The sequence below is a fragment of the Salvelinus alpinus genome, chromosome 30 (genome assembly GCF_045679555.1).
Source record: "Salvelinus alpinus chromosome 30, SLU_Salpinus.1, whole genome shotgun sequence".
In the NCBI taxonomy this organism is placed as follows: Eukaryota; Metazoa; Chordata; class Actinopteri; order Salmoniformes; family Salmonidae; genus Salvelinus; species Salvelinus alpinus.
The window spans coordinates 39,098,144-39,120,433 of NC_092115.1; the positions used below are offsets into that span (position 1 = coordinate 39,098,144).

General features: G+C 43.0%; 1 long non-coding RNA gene across 1 annotated transcript; it reads right to left on the reverse strand.

Annotated features, from left to right (window-relative positions):
* Positions 1-55: 55 nt before the first annotated feature.
* LOC139559957 (uncharacterized) lies at positions 56-20,691 on the reverse strand. The gene is made up of 3 exons (XR_011671853.1): positions 20,568-20,691; positions 3,793-3,841; positions 56-2,087 (listed from the first exon to the last, which is right to left on the reverse strand). It is a non-coding gene; the product is annotated as an uncharacterized lncRNA (long non-coding RNA).
* Between the last annotated feature and the right edge of the window lie 1,599 nt (positions 20,692-22,290).

Genomic DNA, 22,290 nt, shown 5'->3' on the forward strand with positions numbered 1-22,290 from the left:
CCGGCCTGAATTTGTGTTCAATGTGGCTCATTTATCATTTCAATAAAATACTGTATGTTAAACTTGTCCTTCCAATTTGTGCTGTTCTAAGCAATAAACATCAATAGTGATGAAAATCTTGCTTCATTTATATTTGTTCAAGATAAACATGATTTATTTCACCCATGTCTAGATTATAATAGATTTTTGTTGACAAAAATCAAATTTTATCCAAAAAAGGAATAGCTTTTTTATTGATAAATGTGATCTAGGAGAGGTAAATGTCAAATATTAAACATGTATGCTGTCTATATTGCTTGTAATTGATATGTCAACATTTAAGTATTAAGTACTGAGTATTTGTACATAAATTGTTGTGGCTGTATTGTTTTAAAAACCCAATAATGTTCTGGGTCCATCAGACCCGCGGACATTGGGTGAATAATAAAAACATAAGGGTTAATTAGATTATATACTACTTTAGAGAAATTACTAAATATTAGATCAACTTACCTCAGAAGGGTTAATTAGATTATATATTACTTTAGATAAATTACTAAATATTAGATCAACTTACCTCAGAATCGTGATGTAAGAGGGACTTAAAAAATGTAGATGAGACCGATACAATCTTAAATTGAGCAAGAGTAGAGGTATTTTTTAAAGCTTGTCCTGATATAGCTTTGGTAGACCTTCAATACAGTTGTTGGCTCTGCCACACTACTCCTTCCACACAGGGCTTTCAGGTGGTTGATAGATTGTTTTCCTCCATGTTCATAATGTGGATTGTCCACTTCATGTCCTGTTCAAAGGTAACCCCCAGGAATTTGGATGTTTTCTCTGTTTTGAGATTTTGCCCATGCAGTTTCATGGTGAGTGGTAACTTGAGTGGTAACTAAAAATGTTTTATTGTTTGTTTTGCAGAAGAGGACACACTGTGGTTTAGTTGGACTCGCCATGTGTTGGACCATTTTAAAATTTTGTCTATGCATGTTTGGAGCTTCTTCGCTGCTTTTTGTGGGTGCATGGGTGATGTCCAATAGCAGAGGTCATCGACAAATTGGGACATATTCCCTACTGTAAGGGGAGGGTAATAAATATCAGATATGTAAAATAAAAACAGGAGTGGACTCAGGACCGCACCTTGTGGGACTCCGGCCTTGGGGGTGAAGGGAGTGGAGAATGATGGACCAACTTTAACTTTTATTATCTGGTGGGTGAGAAAGCTCTGGATGAGAAGAGAAGTAGAGAAGACCTTGGTGGCACATTTTGTCAAAGGCCTTCTCAATGTCAAAGAACACGGCAAGGATAAAAACTTTTTTGTTAAAATCTTTTAAAACACTTTCTTAAAATGTCTGTTGCGGATCTCCCTTTTCTAAAATCGTCCTGATGAATGCCATGCACCTCCCAGGCCTCTATGTGGTTGCTCAGTCTCTTGTTAAAAACGCTTTCTAAAAGTTTCACCAGGTTACTTATTTAAAAAACTGATGGACCGATGATGGACCGATAGCTTGTGACATTTTATGGGTATTTTCCAGATTTCTTGATCATTGTCACCAGTGCCGACTTCCAGGGTGTGGGGAAGTGGCCAGTTTTGGAGGCAGGCAGAGAAGAGCTGACCCAGCAGGTTCAGGTAATATTGTGGAGCTTCTATGAGGAGCCTGTTGTCAACCTCATCCTCTCCTGGGGCTTTTACCTAAGTCACTTTTATATGGGTCTTGAGTTCTTCTGGTGTCACTGGTTCTGTAAGGTTTGTTAGGGAGTATTGGTACTTACACACAGCCGGAAATGCTACTGACACATAATATAGCATCGCATAACATAGTACAGCGTTTCTCAACTTTTACTATACCAGTGATTGGCTAAACATGGTCCTCCTTCTTTTTTAACCAGCTTATGTTTAAAATAAATAGAACATGTTGAAACACCACTGGAGACACAACGAACCCCTATAACCGTGCCTGTGTTGCGTCCCTGTTGTGAAGTCTGTCTCTGCATCTTCTCTGCTGTCACTCTCTCTGTCTGTGCTTCTTCTTGTTCTCTTCTGTGGTCACTCTGTCACCAGAAGACCAATGGACCACATTGCCTGTGCTGGGCCCACCAACATCCTAGTTGTGAATGAATAAACACATTTATTAGATAAAGAAGAACAATTACTGAATAAATACCTAATAGATGACCATTGGCTCATGATACCTTATAAAAGCCAAACGACTTAGAGTGCAAATTAGTGCCTGGCTGTCATACATGTTCCCCCCTATCCTGAGGATTAATGACTATTACATACAGTGCCTTCGGAAACTATTCAGACCACTTTACTTTTTCCACATTTTGTTACATTACAGCCTTATTCTAAAATCGATTAAATAAAATATAAATCCTCAGGAATCTACACACAATATCCCACAATGACAAAGCGAAAACAGGTTTTTAGATTTTTAGGCAAATTTAAAATAAATAAATAACAGAAATACCTTATTTACATAAGTATTCAGACCCTTTGCTATTAGACTCGAAATTGAGCTCAGGTGCATCCTGTTTCCATTGATCATCCTTGAGATGTTTCTACAACTTCATTGGAGTCCACCTGTGGTACATTCAATTGATTGGACATAATTTCAAAAGGCACACACCTGTCTCCATAAGGCCTCACAGTTGACAGTGTATGTCAGAGCAAAAACCAAGCCATGAGGTGGAAGGAATTGTCCGTAGACCTCCGAGACAGGATTGTGTCGAGGCACAGATCTGGGGAAGGGCACCTAACAATTTCTGCAGCATTGAAGGTCCTCAAAAACACAGTGCCCTCCATAATTCTTATATGGAAGAAGTTTGGAACCAACAAGACTCTTCCTAGAGCTGGCCGCCCAGCCAAACAGAGGAATCAGGAGAGAAGGGCCCTGGTCAGGGAGGTGACCAAGAACCTGATGGTCACACTGACAGAGCTCTGGAGAGACCAAAATGTGGAAAAAGTAAAGTGGTCTGAATAGGCACTGTATGTAATTCAGATTAATAAGTCATTAATCCTCAGGATAGGGGGGAACATGTATGGACACTTACCACGCTGCACATTGGTCCGATCCTTGCTACTCCTCTTCAGACGAAGAGGAAATCCGTTACAGGTACTCCCCTGCCCACTTAGCTAAGAGTTTAAATATACAGCCAAAGCATTACGGAACTGGCAGTCTCTCTGTTTTCTTCTATTGAATTTTATATAAAAACTTCTGTGTTTGTCATAGAACAATGGGATCAGTTGCTGTGGATGTGGATAGATTTCCAGCATTGTGCTTGGTTTGACAGTGCTTCAGCTATCCTTCCACCAAGAAGTGACGGGCCCTCGGATGAGCGAATAACATTTTAGGCGGGTCTTCCTAGCCTCCCTTGTTGTTGGATATGTAATGTAATCTGACAACACTCGTCACAACACTCGTCACTACAGTTCATAAACTAAGACCCTTGCCTTGCTGGCTGAAGAGACTAAGTGTCACGTTCTGACCTTAGTTTCTTTTTATGTCTTTGTGTTAGGTTGGTCAGGGCGTGAGTTGGGGTGGGTAGTCTATGTTCTTTTTTCTAGGTTGTTGTTTTCCTATGTGTTTGGCCTGGTGTGGTTCCTAATCAGAGGCAGCTGTTTATCGTTGTCTCTGATTGGGAGCCATATTTAGGTAGCCTGTTTTCCATTGTGGGTGTTGTGGGTGATTGTTTCCTGTTGTAGTGTTTGTTTCACATTTCAGGACTGTTTCGGTTTTCGTTATTATTCACTTTGTTATTTTTGTATTTTGTCGTGTTCAGTTTTATGAAACTATCATGGACACTTACCACGCTGCATTTTGGTCCTCTTCTCCTGCACCATTTGAGAATCGTTACACTAAGATTCAGAAGCAAATAAACATTGATAAATAATTCAAAGCCACAGACAGTCCCCAAAGTCACATTAAACAGATTAATAAGGATTATTTAGCAATTACTATGCATTAATTCAGTGTTTCATTGTAATAGCATACGTGATGCCTTGTATTTAATAAAAAGCACTGCCTAAATGTCTAATATATGTCTATTGGCTTATGTGTTATATAAATGCCAATCTAATTACTTTTTAGGCAATTGCAAAATTAGTGCCTGTCATATGTGTTCCCCAGAATCCCCCCTACCCTAATTGAGTGTTAATTGGCCTACTATTTCATACGATATACAGCCAAAATATTAACTGGCAGCTGTAGGCCACATCTTTTTCAGTTTTCTCCCGACCTCGATTGCAGCAGCAGCTGATCTGTCTGTGCCAAGCCTAGCATAATTTGTCACAGACACAGTCACAGCACTCAGACCAGCAGAACCAGCTGAACTTTGACAAATTTAGCAGCGTATTCCTCAAGAGATGTTTTTTTTAGGTCTCTCTGTAACGAACGTTGTAATCCTCCTCGTCTGAGGAGGAGCAAGGATCAGACCAAAACGCAGCGTGGTATGTATCCATATTTATTTGAATACTTTTAAACACGAACAAAAACAATAAACAGAACGAAACCAACGACGCTACAGTCCTGAACTTGAGAACATACACTGCTCAAAAAAATAAAGGGAACACTTAAACAACACAATGTAACTCCAAGTCAATCACACTTCTGTGAAATCAAGCTGTCCACTTAGGAAGCAACACTGATTGACAATAAATTTCACATGCTGTTGTGCAAATGGAATAGACAACAGGTGGAAATTATAGGCAATTAGCAAGACACCCCCAATAAAGGAGTGGTTCTGCAGGTGGTGACCAAAGACCACTTCTCAGTTCCTATGCTTCCTGGCTGATGTTTTGGTCACTTTTGAATGCTGGGGGTGCTTTCACTCTAGTGGTAGCATGAGACAGTGCAGCTCATCCAGGATGGCACATCAATGCGAGCTGTGGCAAGAAGGTTTGCTGTGTCTGTCAGCGTAGTGTCCAGAGCATGGAGGCGCTACCAGGAGACAGGCCAGTACATCAGGAGACGTGGAGGAGGCCGTAGGAGGGCAACAACCCAGCAGCAGGACCGCTACCTCCGCCATTGTGCAAGGAGGATCAGGAGGAGCACTGCCAGAGCCCTGCAAAATGACCTCCAGCAGGCCACAAATGTGCATGTGTCTGCTCAAACGGTCAGAAACAGACTCCATGAGGGTGGTATGAGGGCCCGACGTCCACAGGTGGGGGTTGTGCTTACAGCCCAACACCGTGCAGGACATTTGGCATTTGCCAGAGAACACCAAGATTGGCAAATTCTGGCAAACTATTTTGCAGTCTTATGGCTTAGGGATAGAAGCTGTCTTGGAGCCTGTTGGTCCGAGACCCGATGCCGGACAGTAGCAGGGAGAACTTGCCGGAAGGTAGCAAGGAGAACAGTCTATGGCTTGGATGGCTGAAGTCTTTGGACATTTTTCGGGCCTTCCTCTGGCGCTTTGCGGTCGAAGGAGGTGCAGTTGCCTTACCAAGCGGTGATGCAGCCAGTCAAGATGCTCTCAAGGGTGCAGCTGTATAACTTTTAGAGGATCTGAGGGCCCATGCCAAATCTTTTCAGCCTCCTGAGGGGGATGAGGCGCTGTCGTGCCCTCTTCACGACTGTGCGGGTGTGTGTAGACCATGTTAAATCCTTAGTGATGTAGATGCTGAGTGACGTGTTGTCAATGATGTCTCTAAGGAGTTTCCCGTGGTTTGTGGTATTACAGTTAAAATCGGTGTGTTTTGCATTCAAATCTACCATGATCAGGGTGGGGTTGCCTTTTTGGGTGAGGGTGTTTTAAAGTTTATCAGGTGGGCAGTAGACTGATGCAACCACTAGTTTATGTAGTGGTTGATGTTGATTTTGTACGTTACATATTCGTTGTTGTTGGTTTCAGCTTCTGTGAGGTTAAAAGGGATTTAATTGCATTCGATGTCTTTTCTTACCAGGAGTGCCACGCCTCCTCGGGTGCCTACTGGCTGCTCCTTCCTGATCATATTAAAAACTGGCACCCGGGAATGTGGTATTTATTGCTAAAAACGTTTGGTTGATGGAAGCGATATTTACACCCTTTTCCCTCATTAACTTGGCCAACTGCGTTATTGCCTCTAATGCCTCTTATGCTGATATGTAAAAAGAGGTTAATAAAAGGGGTTTTGAAGGGGGTTATGACTAAAACGGAAGCTGGACGGGAGTTCAAAGGTTCAAAACTTTTCTCAAACCATTTATTTTACCTCGGACCGGCTAAAGGTCCTGAAGTTTCTGCACAAGTGCAGGATTCTCCACGTAGATTTTCTATGTACCTGCTGCTCACCTTCCCCTCGCTTCACGTTTCTTACGTATCTTTTGCTCAATCTCCCCCTCTCTTCACGTTTCTCTCTTTACTCACCCTCTTGCGAACCCTCAACCAATTTGATTGCCATGGTGATGTAGCCTACGTCTCTGCCTCATATTTCTGAACAACCAACATAAAAACCCTGCATCTATTTGAAGGAACATTCCAAAAATAAATATATTTTGTAGGCTAGTCTAGGCTACAACCTTCTGTCTGTAATATTTATAATTATGCTGCCATATCATAGCTTGAGTAGTTGAGTACCCCACGATTTCATAGACAGTACATGATTGAAATTCGCTAGAGCAGCTGTTCCACCTCTGGGCAGCCGAAGCGTGTAGCCGGTAACCAGTTTGACAGTGGGCAAGTTCGTTTTGGATGGCCCAGTGCCAAATGCTATTTGTCATATCATAGCCTGAGTTGCTGAAAAAAGAAGAGTACTATTTCGAACAGCCTGTCTCCTCCTTAGCCAATGTTTGAAAAAAGATGACGATGAAAAAATGAAATGTAAAAGGTCAGAGAAAAGTTGGATCCACAGCCAAAACACGGTAAGAGACTTGGGGTGGATTAAAAATAGATGGAAAAACTGGTATTAAAGGGTTTAAAAGTTGGTTTCTTCAAAGGCCCAGTGCAGTCAAAAATGAGATTTTCCTGTGTTATTATATACACTCAGTGCTAGCTTATCTAGTACTGGGTCAGACCCCTCTTTGCCTCCAGAACAGCCTGAATTCTTCAGGGCATGGAAACGTTGCTCAATTGGTATCAAGGGACCTAACATGTGCCAGGAAAACACTCCCCACACCATTACACCACCACCAGCCTGTACCGTTGATACCAGGCAGGATGGGGCCATGTAGTCACGTTGCTCACACCAAATCTTGACTCTGCCATCAGCATGACGCAACAAGGACTTGCCAGACCAGGTGTTTTTCCACTCCTTAATTATCCAGAGTTGGTGATCGCTTGCCCACTGCAGCCGCTTCTTCTTTTTTTTAGCTGATAGGAGTGGAACCCGGTGTGGTCGTCTGCTGCAATAAGCCCATCCGTGACAGGGACCGACGAGTTGTGCGTTCCACGATGTCGTTCTGCAGGCCACTGTTAGCTTACTTGATTCTTATCATTCTCCTTCGACCTCTCGTCAACGAGCTGTTTTTGCCCACTGGACTGCCGCTGACTGGATGTTTTTTGTTTGTCACTCCATTCTCGGTAAACTCTGGACACTTTCGTGCTTGAAAAGCACCGGAGGCTTCTGAGATACTGGAACCGGCGCACCAGGCACCCAATGATTATACCACGCTCAAAGTCGCTTAGGTCACTCGTTTTGCCTGTTCTAACGTTCAATCAAAAAGTAACTGAATGCCTCGATGCCTGTCTGCCTGCTTTATATAGCAAGCCGCGGCCAGATGACTGTCTGTGGGAGCGAACCATTTTAGTGAATGGGGTGGTGCACCTAATAAACTGGCCACTGAGTGTATATTTCCAGACTATGAGGTTGGTATAATACTGGGAAATTTTGAAGGTGATGATAATGCCCTTTTAGTGTATGACCTGTGTGAAAAGACAGCTTGAAAATTCTTTCTGTTTTGGTGGGATGGAGTTTTGGCGTTCCTGCCCACTGGGCACACACTGGTTGAATCAATGTTGTTTCCACGTCATTTCAAGGAAATTGCATAGAACAAACGCGTAATAGACATTGAATTGGCGTCTATGCCCAGTGGGTAGTAACATCTCCAGGTGGTAAATTAATTATTAGACCAGTAAGAAAGAGAATTCCAAACCTCAATGCAAATCACAGCTAGTTTTCAGTTCTCCCCTTCCCACTCAGACCACTCCCAGACTGTCCTAGCAAAATTATTGCTTGAAAATTGCTCTTTGCTAAGACGCAATTTTGGTTTCTTTTTAACGACTTTAATTTTAAACAATCACAGTAAGTTACTTAATTGTTACCCAGAAATTATTTGATAAACGTCCGCACTCTCCAGATTTTTTCAAATGGATTTCCTCACGAGCAGATGTTTCAGCTCCTCCTGTAGTTGAGTGAGGTTGTTGGTTCCTCTGAGGGGCTGGGAGCTGTGAATGTTTGATGTTCTGGATTGGTTTATGGTGGTGGTGAGGGCTATGTAGGTGGGGCAGCTCCTTGAGGCTGAGGAAGGCCCTCCTCTACAATTAGCACATTTGGTGTCTTTGTCTTTTGTGCACTCTTTAAGGTGATGGTTCTCCCCAAACCTCAACTGGTTTTTGCACTGGGTGGAGATGTGGTTCAACTTTAAAACATGGCTGGACTGCGGTGGGTGAGTTTGCCTTTCCCACTCTGTAGAAGCCTTCGTGGAGGAGTCTGATGGAGTGTCCTGCTTTGGAAAGGTGGATTCTTGTGAAAGTGGTGGGGAGTTGTGTTTGACTGCTGATAATCCTGTTTTTCTTTCCCAGCTCTGTGCTGATGTCCTCAACTGGGATTGAGGTGTGGAGCTCTTTGATGATGACTTGTTTCATCAGCCTCTCCTGTGGGTCTCCATCCCTCCTCTGCTGGGCTAGACGGCATGATAATTGTGACCCAGCGAAGGTGTCCTCAGGCCAGGGAGTGAGGTGCCTGTTCAGTGATGGGATGTCTTTTTTAAATACAAAGATCCCTCCTCAGATGAATCAGTTTGACCAATAAAATATTAGGTTTGCATTGCATGATCTCTTGTGTTATTTTGCTGTCGTTGTTGAAGGTGTTTTGGTGAAAGTTATCAATGACGACAGGGGTGATGGAATGGAGGGATTGACCAGGTTTACAGTTTGGTGGGTGTGGACCAGAGTCTGGGTTGGGTTTAATTTCACCATATCTTCCTCGGTTACTGGTTACTGGTTACCACTTCTGCGAAGGCTATTTCTGGTCTGGGGCAAAGCCAGGTAGGCCTAGAAAAGCATTGAGCCACTCCCTGGGCAAAACCATTGCCTCAACAAGCTGGGGTGCACATACACCTAATTTATAAGCTGAAGACATTAAAGTAGAAGCTTCATAACATCACATAATATTTACAGGACTTTCTCAATCAAATTGTTGTACATTTTGAATATGAGAAATGTCATTAAATTAAATAGCTAGCACTAGGAAATGGGGAGTAAGACTTCATAGCTACAGTCTAGCCTACACATGTTTAACACCAGGGGTGTATTAATTAGTCGGATTCCATAGAAAAATGTTTTGCCTGTTCCAAAACGTTTTGCAACGGAAACTGTTTACTCCAACCGGAAAACGGACAAATTCATGTAGGTCCCTCACTTTTTTGTTTTGTTTGCTCTGTTTGCTTCCATTTTGGTTCCTAGAGTAAAAGGTAAATGGTTTCTGTTGCAAATAACGTTTGGAAACAGATGAACATTTTTGCAACGGAATCCACTTAATTGCTACACCCTAGTATAAATACAGTGGCATGTTTTAATGTCCGCTACCTGGCAGCCTAGGCCTACCAGCATTTTGAACAGTCAGTTTACTTTCCTGTGGACATTTTGTCTCAAATTTCCAACGGGATGAGGACCAACCAAGTGGACAACCGGCAGAATACGTTCAAATAACTATTTATACTAAAATTCTACAATACAAGTCACCTTCGCAGAAATTGCTGGCTTGCTATTAGGTCAGGACGCGTGCAATGTCTTCAAGAGGAGAGTGGGGCTCGATCTTGGTCGCGAGTGTGATGTACACAGGTACGCCTGTCGCCATCATCACACCTCATGGGCAACTGAACTCAGCTCATACCTTCAAATTAACTCAACTGACTCTTACTGGAAAATATGTGCACATGCACCAGCCCAGGGCAGTGGTGTTAATCAGTAGGGTAGCTTAATCTATGGCATAGAGTAGCCTACAGATAAACACCACTTTCAAATTGGAGAAGGTAAACACATTTGAGTGACAGGTCAGTTAATTTACCAACCACAGATACAGAACTCAAATCATTCTGCATAAAATAAAATGGTGGAATTTCAATATTATGTGCCTTTAGATTTACATAAAAAAAGAGTCTTCTCGTCACTCTGTTTGACTGAGAGGTAAAGCCCCAGGTGAGTCTTCTCATTACTCTGTTTGACTGAGAGGTAAAGCCCCAGGTGAGTCTTCTCTCATGTGAAGCGCTGTCAGTTTGCAGCAGGTTCAGCTCAAGACAGGGTTGAGGAGCTAGACAGAGGCACATTAGATGATTTATGTGTGTCTCCACAGCCTTTCAAAGATCAGCTGCACACACACACACACACACACACACACACACACACACACACACACACACACACACACACACACACACACACACACACACACACACACACACACACACACACACACACACACACACACACACACACTTTGGTCCTTAATGAGGCAGCTGATACTAAATGCTCCCTTGGGGATACCACCACTTACTGCCATGCTCCTTAACCGTGTGTGTGTGTGTCTGTGTGTGTGTGTTCTGTGTCAATATGTGTGCAAAGGATAATATCAGTCTTGTTGCAAGAAACAAAAGATGCATTGTCATGGTAACAGTAAGCATGAGAGAGGCAGGTCCACAGAAAGGGATGACCCCCCAGCTTTCAGGATAATTTCACTTTCATATACTGGAGCCTGAAAGGCATGGTATAGGATCATCATCCCAGCTACACCCTAACTATGACAACGTCTAGGAGCAGAGTGTGAATTATGCAACAAAAGTAACACTTTTGGGGGGGGGGTAATTTAACCATTCTCCTATTTGTTTAAAATGTAATTTGTACTGCTACAGTGGTAAATATGAAAATATAACCTTATTCCAAATGAAACGAAGACCCCTACATCTGTCTCATTGTTAAAACCATTTTCCCCCCATGTGGCTGCACTTGTCATTGAGGGTTGTCACGATCATTAGAATAACTGGACCAAAGCGCAGCGTGATCTGGGTTCCACTTCTTTTTATTTCTAGGTGAAACTCACAGCAAAACAAAAACAATAAATCTCAAAACGAAACGTGAAGCTAACAATAGTGCTAACAGGCAACTATACATAGTCAAGATCCCACAAAGCGGGCCTCCCGGGTGGCGCAGTGGTCTAGGGCACTGCATCGCAGCGCTAGCTGTGCCACCAGAGACTCTGGGTTCGCGCCCAGGCTCTGTCGCAGCCGGCCGCGACAGGGAGGTCCGTGGGGCGACGCACAATTGGCCTAGCGTCGTCCGGGTTAGGGAGGGTTTGGCCGGTAGGGATATCCTTGTCTCATCGCGCACCAGCGACTCCTGTGGCGGGCCGGGCGCAGTGCACGCTAACCAAGGTAGCCAGGTGCACGGTGTTTCCTCCGAAACATTGGTGCGGCTGGCTTCCAGGTTGGAGGCGCGCTGTGTTAAGAAGCAGTGCGGCTTGGTTGGGTTGTGTTTCGGAGGACGCATGGCTTTCGACCTTCGTCTCTCCCGAGCCCGTACGGGAGTTGTAGCGATGAGACAAGATAGTAATTACTAACAATTGGATACCACGAAATTGGGGAGAAAAGGGGGTAATTTTCTTCTTTTTTTAAAATAAAAAGATCCCACAAAGTACAAAGGGGAAATGGCTGCCTAAATATGATCAGCAAATAAGAGATAACGACAAACAGCTGCCTCTGATTGGGAACCATACCTGGCCAACATAGAAACATAATCACCTAGATGACCCACCCTAGTCACACCCTGACCTAACCAACATAGAGAATAAAAAGCTCTCTATGGTCAATACAGTCCTGTATTTCAACCCCTTTTCAGGTGTCCTGACTTCTCTTTCTACAAAAAGGTCCCTTTGTCAGCAAGATGCATCAATTAATTCAGGCTACAAGAGTATAGACCTAATGACAATTGCTGAATTGTCATGCCCTGACCGTAGAGAGCTTTTTATGTCTCTATTTTGGTTTGGTCAGGGTGTGATTTGGGTGGGCAGTCTATGTTCTATGTTCTATGATTTGTATTTCTGTGTGTTTGGCCGGGTGTGGTTCTCAATCAGAGGCAGCTGTCTATCGTTGTCTCTGATTGAGAACCATACTTAGGTAGCTTTTTCCATCATGATTTTTGTGGTTAGTTATTTTCTGTTTAGTGTTTTGCACCTTACAGGACTGTTTCGGTTATTCTCTTGTTATTTTGTTATAGTGTTCAGTTTTCAATAAAAAGCATGAACACTTACCACGCTGCGCTTTGGTCTGACTCCTCTTCTTCAGACGACGAAAACCGTTACATGAATGTCATGACACTTGGTGTTTTGTAACATATCTCTTTCCATTTATCAAATGGCTGGGTACACAGTGCACCATATGGATGCTGGAATTATTTTGAAGTGATTTGTTTGACAATTAGATGAAAACATCATGACTGTTAATGTTCATGCCACAGTAGAAGGTAATGAAATGTTTTAACGTTAAATTACATGTCTTTACTATTAGGCTCATAAAAACGTTTAATAGGGGGTGCTGTGGGAAGAAAAAAAAAACTCCCCCTGAATGTCAAGGTATAATTCACGCTCTGTCTAGTGTGAGAGACAGATGGACAGAGCGCATGTTTGAATCAACAAACACATGCGTCATAGTGAGCACACACACACTCACACCTACCTGCTACTGCAAGTTGAGGGGGAAATTTATTTCAGACAGATGACATGATAAGAGAATAATTTCATGCTTCTGTGATTTCCCCTGCAGCCCACTCGCAGGCTGTGTGTGTGTGTGTGTGTGTGTGTGTGTGTGCGTGTGTGTAGTCCTCTCACAAGACTTATATGCTAGGGGCCAGAAACCTTTTCGATATAGAATCCAAATGCACCAAAAATTGTTGTGAGCAGGTATTAAATCTCAGTATCAACACTAGCTCTTAAAGCTGTTATTGAGACATCACAATGCTCAATGTTGATGTCACTCCACACATAAAAAAATGCTATACTAACACGTATGAAGGTAAGACGCAGGTGCAGACAATGTCGAAGTAATAAAAGTTGATTAAATCGAACATGGGCAGGCAAAGGTACAGGGCGGCAGACAGGCTCAGGGTCAGGGCAGGCAGAGGTCAGTAATCCAGAGTAGTGGGGCAAAGGTACAGGGCGGCAGACAGGCTCAGGGTCAGGGCAGGCAGAGGTCAGTAATCCAGAGTAGTGGGGCAAAGGTATGGGACAGTAGGCAGGCTCAGGGTCAGGGCAGGCAGAAAGGTCAAAACCCTGGAAAACTAGAAAACAGGCACTATAGACAGGACAGGAGCAAGGGAAAAAACACTGGTGGGTATGAATGAACAAAACAAACTGGCAACAGACAAACAGAGAACACAGGTATAAGTACACAGGGGATAGTGGGGAAGATGGGCGACACCTGGAAGGGGGTGGAGACAATCACAAAGACAGGTGAAACAGATCTGGGTGTGACAATACTGTAAATCACGTGTCAAACTCATTCCACGGAGAGCTGAGTGACTGCGGGTTTTCGCTCCTCCCTTGTACTTTGATGAAATAAGGTCACTAATTAGTAAGAAACTCCCCTCAACTGGTTGTCCAGGTCTCAATTGAAAGAGAAAATGATAAAAACCTGCAGACACTAGGCCCTCCATGGATATGGGTGAAGGGAATGGGCAGGATATATACAAATTAAATACTATAGTTAAAAGAATGTAGCATTTCTGCTGACTGTAGTGTTTTTGCAGACATTTCTGTAGTATTTACTACAGTGATTTTTTTGTGCATAATACTGTAGTATTCTGCTGTAGTATACTGCAAAATTATATACTAATACTACATGTTAGCAGGATAATACAGTGTGTAGCAGTGGAGGCTCCTCAGAGGAGGAAGGGGAGGACCATCCTCAGTGAATTTCATAAAAATAAAATTCGTAAAACATTAAGTTATCGTTTTTAGATTAAATAAATATAATCACGTCACCAAATAATTTATGAAAATACACTATTTTGCAATGAAGGTCTACAGTAGTCTCAACAGCACTGTGTAGGGTAGCACCATGGTGTAGCCGGAGGGCGGCTAGCTTCCATCCTCTTCTGGGCCATTGACTTCTGTACAATACCTAGGAGGCTCATGGTTACCTTCCATAGACTTACAGTCATTTTGAAAAACATTTCTTAAACTGAAGCAAACGGAACAAAAAGGGGATAAACATACCTGAATTTGTCTGATAGAAACTCTTGTTTGCAACTGTTGGACTAATGTAACGTGCACGGTGGGAGTCGGGAAACAAGTACAGGGAGTGCAAATGTAATCATAAATAGAGCGTAGTACTAAACAAGAAACACGAAAAGCGTACAGACATGAAACAGAGTAAATAACACCTGAGGAAAGAACCGAAGTGAGTGACAGATATAGGGGAGGTAATCAGGAAGGTGATGAAGTCCAGGTGAGTCTCGTGAGGCTCGTAACGATGGTGGCAGGTGTGCGTAATAATCAATAAACTGGCGACGTCAAGCGCCGAAAAGGGAGTAGACGTGACTAATGATTGCACCCTAAATCATCTAGATGCAGGCAAGAGCATGCAAGGCGGTATTGAATGTGTCACTGTCTGTCCATGTGTCACTGTTTGTCACCTCAAATTGTGATCACCTAAGTTGTAAACTTGAATTCATAGGCTAGGTTGTAGCAACCTCATTATGGGTATACAGAAAATTAGAGTATCATGTAGTAGCCTAAACCTATCGCTGTTACAATGAACTGGGTGAATAGAATATGAATGACAGTCATCCAATATGCTGTAACAGAAATAAGGCCATGCTCATGAAGAAAATGAATCGTCCTCCCTCATCTTAAAACCTCTACAGGATCGGTGGGTCTCCCGGGGGACGGTTGCCCTAATGTAGGCTAATGCGATTAGCATGAGGTTGTACGTAACAAGAACATTTCCCAGGACATAGACATATCTGATATTGGACCAAAGCTTAAATTCTTGTTAATCTAACTGCGCTGTCCAATTTTCAGTAGCTATTACAGTGAACGAATACCATGCTATTGTTTGAGGAGAGTGCGCTGTTATGAACTTGAAAATGTATTAATAAACTAATTAGGCACATTTGGGCAGTGCAGTGCAGTTTAACAAGAATTTAAGCTTTCTGCCAACATCAGGTCCTGAGAAATTTTCTTGTTACTTACAACCTCATGCTAATCGCATTAGCCTACGTTAGCTCAATCGTCCTGTGGATGGGACACCGATCCCGAAGAAGCTTTAAGAGGGGACACTGACCGCCACTGGTGTGTAGTATCCAGTGCGTGTACAGTGTAGTATATAGTGCGTGAGGTTTCCCAGGCAGAGAGCTCCTGTATATTTTGTAAATATTTAATCACTTGTACGTGTTTTTTGTAAGAATCTTTTAACTTTCTTTTTGGTTTTGAATAGCCGAATGTGTATAGATCTGGTCTGGATTGCATCGATTGGTTTAATTCCCGTGAATTAATGGCAAGTCAGCTTTCTAAAGATAGCTAGCTAGTGATGCTATCAAGCGAGTGTATTTTAATTTGAATGCACCAGCCTATTTTCTGTTGTTTCTACAGTCTCCTGAACCCAATGAGGAGGAGGACTACAATGCATGGCGAGCTGACATCGGTCTGGAGGTATCCTCCGAAGTTCTGAGCAGGCTTTCATCATAATGCTGAGTGAGTGGAGAGCTCAAAAATGAAATTCATCTCATTCTACAAGACCAGAGTCCATGGCTACGGAGAAGTCGCAGTCGGATGGCGGGGAGGGCGATGGAGAGGCTCATCTCCCCCTGTTGACCTGCCTCTGCTCAAGCCCTATTGACTATAGTTCCATCTGTTGGAGGCTTGAAACACTCAAATCTTTCAACTCCGGCTGAAAATCGTAGTCCAGACCTACTCTTATCATACAGTATCTGTTTTATTTGATTCTTGATTGTCTCCCTTTTTCATGCCCTTTGAAATTATTTTTCTAATGCAAAGTGCTATAGAAGTTGAATAATAATAATAATTACTATAGTATTCTACAGTGTGCTACAGTTTACCACAGAACTCTATAGTAAGTACTATAGTATTCCATAGTAAACTGTATTTTTTTAAATATTTGGTTGTTCTGACATTGTGATGAATACTGAAATCCAGAATCTGAACATTACAATGCAACAATTGTGACATTGTGACATGCTTGGCATCCTGGCTACTGAAGGGTTGTTATGACATCACACACAGATTCATGAAATCAAGCATCATTTTAGCAAAGGTTATTTTGGTAATGTCACAATGCATGCAACATCAATGGAGCTGCTCAAATATGCAAATCATATCTGTTCCATACACTGACTAATCGTGTGTGTGTGTTTCTGGTGTATGGCTCGCTTCATGCTTCAAAGCTCTTGGAAAGCAGCAGCTAATTAAAAATGCAAATTGCACTCAGAGCTGATCTGAGAGAAATGATAATTACTCCAGTATGGCACCAAAGTGTGTGTGTGTATAAGGTTGTGGGTGTGTTGCTAATGTCACCAGTCCTCAGAGGGTGAAATGGATGTCAGAAAGACGTTCAGAATTCTGACGCTCAGCGCCACAGGGCAAAAGCCAGGGGCCTCAAACGTAAATGTATCAAAGGTGTTTGTGGACAAAAATACTCTAATGCCCGATGTCCAGCAGATGCGTATTATTTTTGTATTGCCAGATGTCTAGCCCACATTTTCCGTACATGATGCACATGTGCCTCACTTTTCAACTAGTCTGTGTGTGTACTTCCGTTTGTACCACAGCAGGGTAAAGTAATGCACGAGTTGAAAATATTGAACCACGCGGTAGACAGAACGCACCGCAGCCTAGTGTGGCATCCTTCACGTAGAGTTGCTCCATTGACCATGAACGACTTCCACCGGAACACAAAGAGGTTAATACATCTGGTGGACATGAGGCGTTGACCTTGCGTGTGCCTGTTTCCCTCAAAGGTTGGTATTTCTCCATTTTGAATTTCACGGGAAAGTGTGCCTATCTCCATGCACAGCTCAGACCATGTGTATGCACAACTTCTAGTGGTTGAAGAATTACATGCAAATGCTGTTATTCTGGGGGAAATGGAGGTGTGTGACGCAGAGCAATTCTAATCATAGTAAGCTAATAAAAACATGAAAACAGATGCCTCTGCCGTTGGTAAGGAATTGGGATTGTTTAGCTGTCACGTTCCTGACCTTATTTTCCTTTGTTTAGATTTGTTTAGTTGGTCAGGACGTGAGCTGCGTGGGCAGTCTATGTTATGTGTTTCTATGTTTTGGGTCATTGTTAATTAGCCTTATATGGTTCTCAATCAGGGGCAGGTGTTTGACGTTTGATTGAGAACCATATTAAGGTAGGTTGTTCACACAGTTTGTTTGTGGGTGATTGTCTTCCGTGTCTGTGTATGTACCACACGGGACTGTTTCGTTTGTCTAGTCTGTTCCTGTTCGTGCGTTCTTCGTGTTATGTAAGTTCTCATGTCCAGGTCGGTCTACGTCGTTTTTGTTATTTTGTAATTTATTCAAGTGTGCTTCGTGTTCGTCTTGTTTGAATAAATTCATTATGTACTCCACAAAAGCTGCGTTTTGGTCCGATCCCTGCTCCTCCTCAGACGAGGAGGAGAACGAACGTTACATTAGCAGCATGCACGTAGCCTAATATGTTTCTTTGACTTGTATTATATGGGCCCAAATCATATTTTCTGACATGACTGGTTTATTCCTGCTACACAACAAATATTAGCCTACCATTTGTCCATCACTCATTCAATAGCCAAGCATGCTGGCAAGTAAATAAAACAGTAGCCTACACAGTATAGGTAGCCTACAGTATTGCTGTGAGAAAGGAGCGTGACATACTGTAGCCTAAATAATCTCAGTCTATTCCAAGACAGGAGATCGAAACACAATCATATTTCGATAAACAAAATATTGAACAACAATTCGTCTTTTGGATAGAAGTGTGGGCTGTGGAATTTACTTTTAAATAGTTCAAATAGACAACCGATCATACAGAATTGGTGGCCAGTGTTGGCAGTCGATTGAAGCGACATGCATTTTTAGTTTGAAACATTCTGCCCACAAACCCACAAATGTGATCAAATTGACTATTTGGCTTTCTTTTAGAAACTGACATGGCCCAGTTCCAACATTTCCAAATCATACAGCAAATGAGGGCATTTTTGTTACCGTAAAAGGTGAATGGAGGGTGTTTTCCAGGCGAGTGTGTAGCACTCGTTCACCAGCGCACTAATAGTATGGCGCTACAATCTCCACTCATGCCAGAATTTAGTAATACATCTATGCACCTTTGATAAATGAGGCCCAGTCCTGGACGATGGATAGTGATATCCTGAACTCCATTTCCCTTATTTGTTCCTGCCCATTATAAGAAGAAGGGTAATTTCACAGCGAGATTCACATTATTTATTTTGCCGTAAAGGGAACAGGAAACAGCCAGGTTCCTTCCAATGTAATTGCCTCTCCAATTATCATATTAATGGGCTTCTGATGGTGTCTCTCTCTTTCTGGCAATTGGACTGAGACTATGATAGCAAATCACACGCGCAGGCACATACCGTGGGGAACAGTCTAAAGCAATCACACGTGAAGAAACCCCAATGGCCCTACAGGGCCGAAGCTGGCCGCCTTATTGGGAAATGTCTACCAAACATTGAAAACGGAGAGCTACTCACCTTAGTGTGACTTTTTATATGTTGAACAACACTATTTATCAACACATCTAAATATTAAAATCGTATTTGCCACATGCTTTGTGAACAACGGGTGTAGACTAACAGTGAAATGCTTACTTACGGGTCATGTTCCAACAATGCAGAAAATTGTGACACAAGGAATAAATACACAGTGAATAACGAATAACAATAATGCGTAAAAATAAAATGGCTATATACAGGGAGTACTAGTACCGAGTCGATCTGCAGGGTTACGAGGTAGTTGAAGTACATTAGCTATAGGTAGGGTTACAGTGACTAGGCAACGTGTGTGTGTGTGTGTGTGTGTGTGTGTGTGTGTGTGTGTGTGTGTGTGTGTGTGTGTGTGTGTGTGTGTGTGTGTGTGTGTGTGTGTGTGTGTGTGTGTGTGTGGCGTCAGTATGCATGTGTGCGCATGTTATGTGTGTGTGGGTTATGTGGTTTATGTGCAGGTAGTCTGGGTAACCATTTGATAAGCTTTGTAGCAGTCTTGTTTACCAGTCTTATGGCTTGGGCGTAGAAGCTGTTCAGGGTCCCGCTTGCAGTGCAGTAACAGAGAGAACAGTCTATGGCTTGGCCAGTGGTGGTCGATTCCGTTTAAGATGATGGAGGATCATTTTTGTAATGGACATGGCCATATTTCACCCAAAACCCTGACAAACTTTTACAGATGCACAATCTAGAGCATCCTGTCTGGCTGTATCACAGCATGGTACGGCAACTGCACCCCCCTCAACCGCAAGGCTCTCCAGAGGGTGGTGCGTTCTGCACAAAGCATCGCCGGGGCCTACAGCACCCGATATCACAGGAAGGCCAAAAAGATCATCAAGGACATCAACCACCCGAGCCACTGCCTGTTCACACTGCTACCATCCAGAAGGCAAGGACAGTACAGGTGCATCAAAGCTGGGACCGAGAGACTGAAAAACAGCTTCTATCTTAAGGCCATCAGACTGCTAAACAGCAATCACTAACTCAGAGTGGCTGCTGCCTACATTGAGACCTAATCACTGGCCACGTTAATAACTGGATCACTAGTCACTTTACACAATGCACTCTAAATAATGCCACTTTAATAATGTTTACATATCTTACATTACTCATATCACGTGTATATACTGTATTTTATACCATCTATTGCACCTTGCCTATGCCGCTCGGCCATTGCTCATCCATATACGTACATGTTCTCATTCACCCCTTTAGATTTGTGTGTAATTAGGTAGTTGTTGGGGAATTGTTAGATTACTTGTTAGATATTACTGCACTGTCGGAACTGGAAGCACAAGCATTTCGCTACACTCGCATTAACATCTGCTAATCATGTGTATGTGACAAATGAAATGTGATTTGATTTGATTGCAGCATATAGGATGACTGTCATTCACATTCCATTAATCAAGTTCAATGTAACATTGATAGGTTTAGGTTACTACATGATGCTCGAATTCCCCCTGTGCCCATCATTTACTACAACCTAGCCTATGAATGAAAGTATACAACGTAGTTGAACAGGTTCGAGAGCATTTTGAGTAATCACGGTGACAGACAGTGACACATTCAATACCGCCGTGCACACTCTTGCCTGCATCTAGCTGACCTAGAGTGTAATTGTTAGTCCAAAAGTTGCAAACAAGAGTTTCTATTGGACAAATTCAAGCTTACCTTGACTTGCAAGCGTTCCAGTGTTGGATAGCCATAGCCAGCTAGCTAACATCGCATCCCTGGAGTTTGAGTATGCTGAACTAGCTAGCTCCAGTCAATGCCAGCAGGCTAAGTAAGGGAAAGTGAAAGTGAAAAAATATATTACAAAATACAGCTCTCTCTCTCTCTCTCTCTCTCTCTCTCTCTCTCTCTCTCTCTCTCTCTCTCTCTCTCTCTCTCTCTCTCTCTCTCTCTCTCTCTCTCTCTCTCTCTCTCTCTCTCTCTCTCTCTCTCTCTCTCTCTCTCTCTCTCTCTCTCTCTCTCTCTCTCTCTCTCTCTCTCTCTCGCTTCTCCTTAATTTTGGAAAAAAAATGGTTTGTTCAAAACAGTTCTACTATTGTCTTCCTCTCTCTTTCAGTAAACTAGTCACCACATGTTATGCAATGCAGTGTTACTGATAGGTTGGAGGATGTCCTATGGAAGTTGTCATAATTACTGTGTAAGTCTATGGAAGGGGGTGAGAACCATAAGCCTCCTAGGTTTTGTATTGAAGTCAATGTACCCAGAAGAGGACAGAAGCTAGCTGTCCTCCGGCTTCACCATGGTGCGTGCAATTTCTTTTCTTCATCTGACACAGCTTGATATAGAGGTCCTGAATGGCAGGGAGCTCAGATCTAGTGACATACTGGGCAATACTCAGCACTCTCTGTAGCGCCTTGTGGACGGTTGCCTTGCAGTTTCCGCACCAAGCGGTAATGCAGCCAGTCAAGATGCTCTCAATGTTGCAGCTTTTGAAATTTTTGAGGATCTGAGGGACCATGGCAAATCTTTTCAGCCTGATGAGGGGGAAGAGGTGCTGTCGTACCCTCTTCACAACTGTGGGGGTGTGTACCTTGTTAATTCCTTAGTGATGTAGACACCGAGGATAGGGGCGTGCTCACCCCTCCGTTGCCGGGTTGTTGTCTTGGCACCACACTGCCAGGTCTCGGACCTCCTCCCTATAGGCTTCATCGATGTCTGTGATCATGATGATGGTGTTTTAGTCGTGCACGGTCACACAGTTGTGGGTAAAAAGGGAATACAGGAGGTCTGTGTCTGTGTGTCTGTGTGTCTGTGTGTATGAGAGAGAGATACAAAGAGAGAGAGAGAGAGAGAGACAGTTGCACATATGCCCAGGCCGTGAGCAGAGCAACAGGCCCAACCCCCGCTAATACACCACCCCAAGCCCCATCCTGCGACCTAAGAGGTATGTATCAGATGCTCAACATGCTCTGCTCACACCTACTGTAATGGTCCGGACCTAAACCACACAGAAAACAACACTAGACACTATGGAACACAAAACTTTTACTATCTCATCCTGGAATATACAAGGTCTGAGGTCATCTGCCTTTGGTCGTGTTGGATTCTGGGGTAAACTTTGAACATTGCTATACTCAGAAGTACAGGACCATTATTAACATAAGAGACATGAGGGGTGTCATAATGAAGCTTGGGAGGGGCGGAGTGCAGGAAAAACAATTGCATGTGACAGTACTGATAAGGGAAGAAACCGTTGAAGGCTCATATCACTTAGTTCCCTGCTTAGCAAGAATGATGCAATGTTTAAAGATAAGGAGGAGACTCAACCTAAAGTGGGGTATGAATACCTCCAGGCGGGAAGCCATTTTCTTTGTCAGAATTACAGCTGTAACGACCCTTTGGGAAGAATTCAACTTGGTTAAGCTTCTCTAGTGTCCGTGAG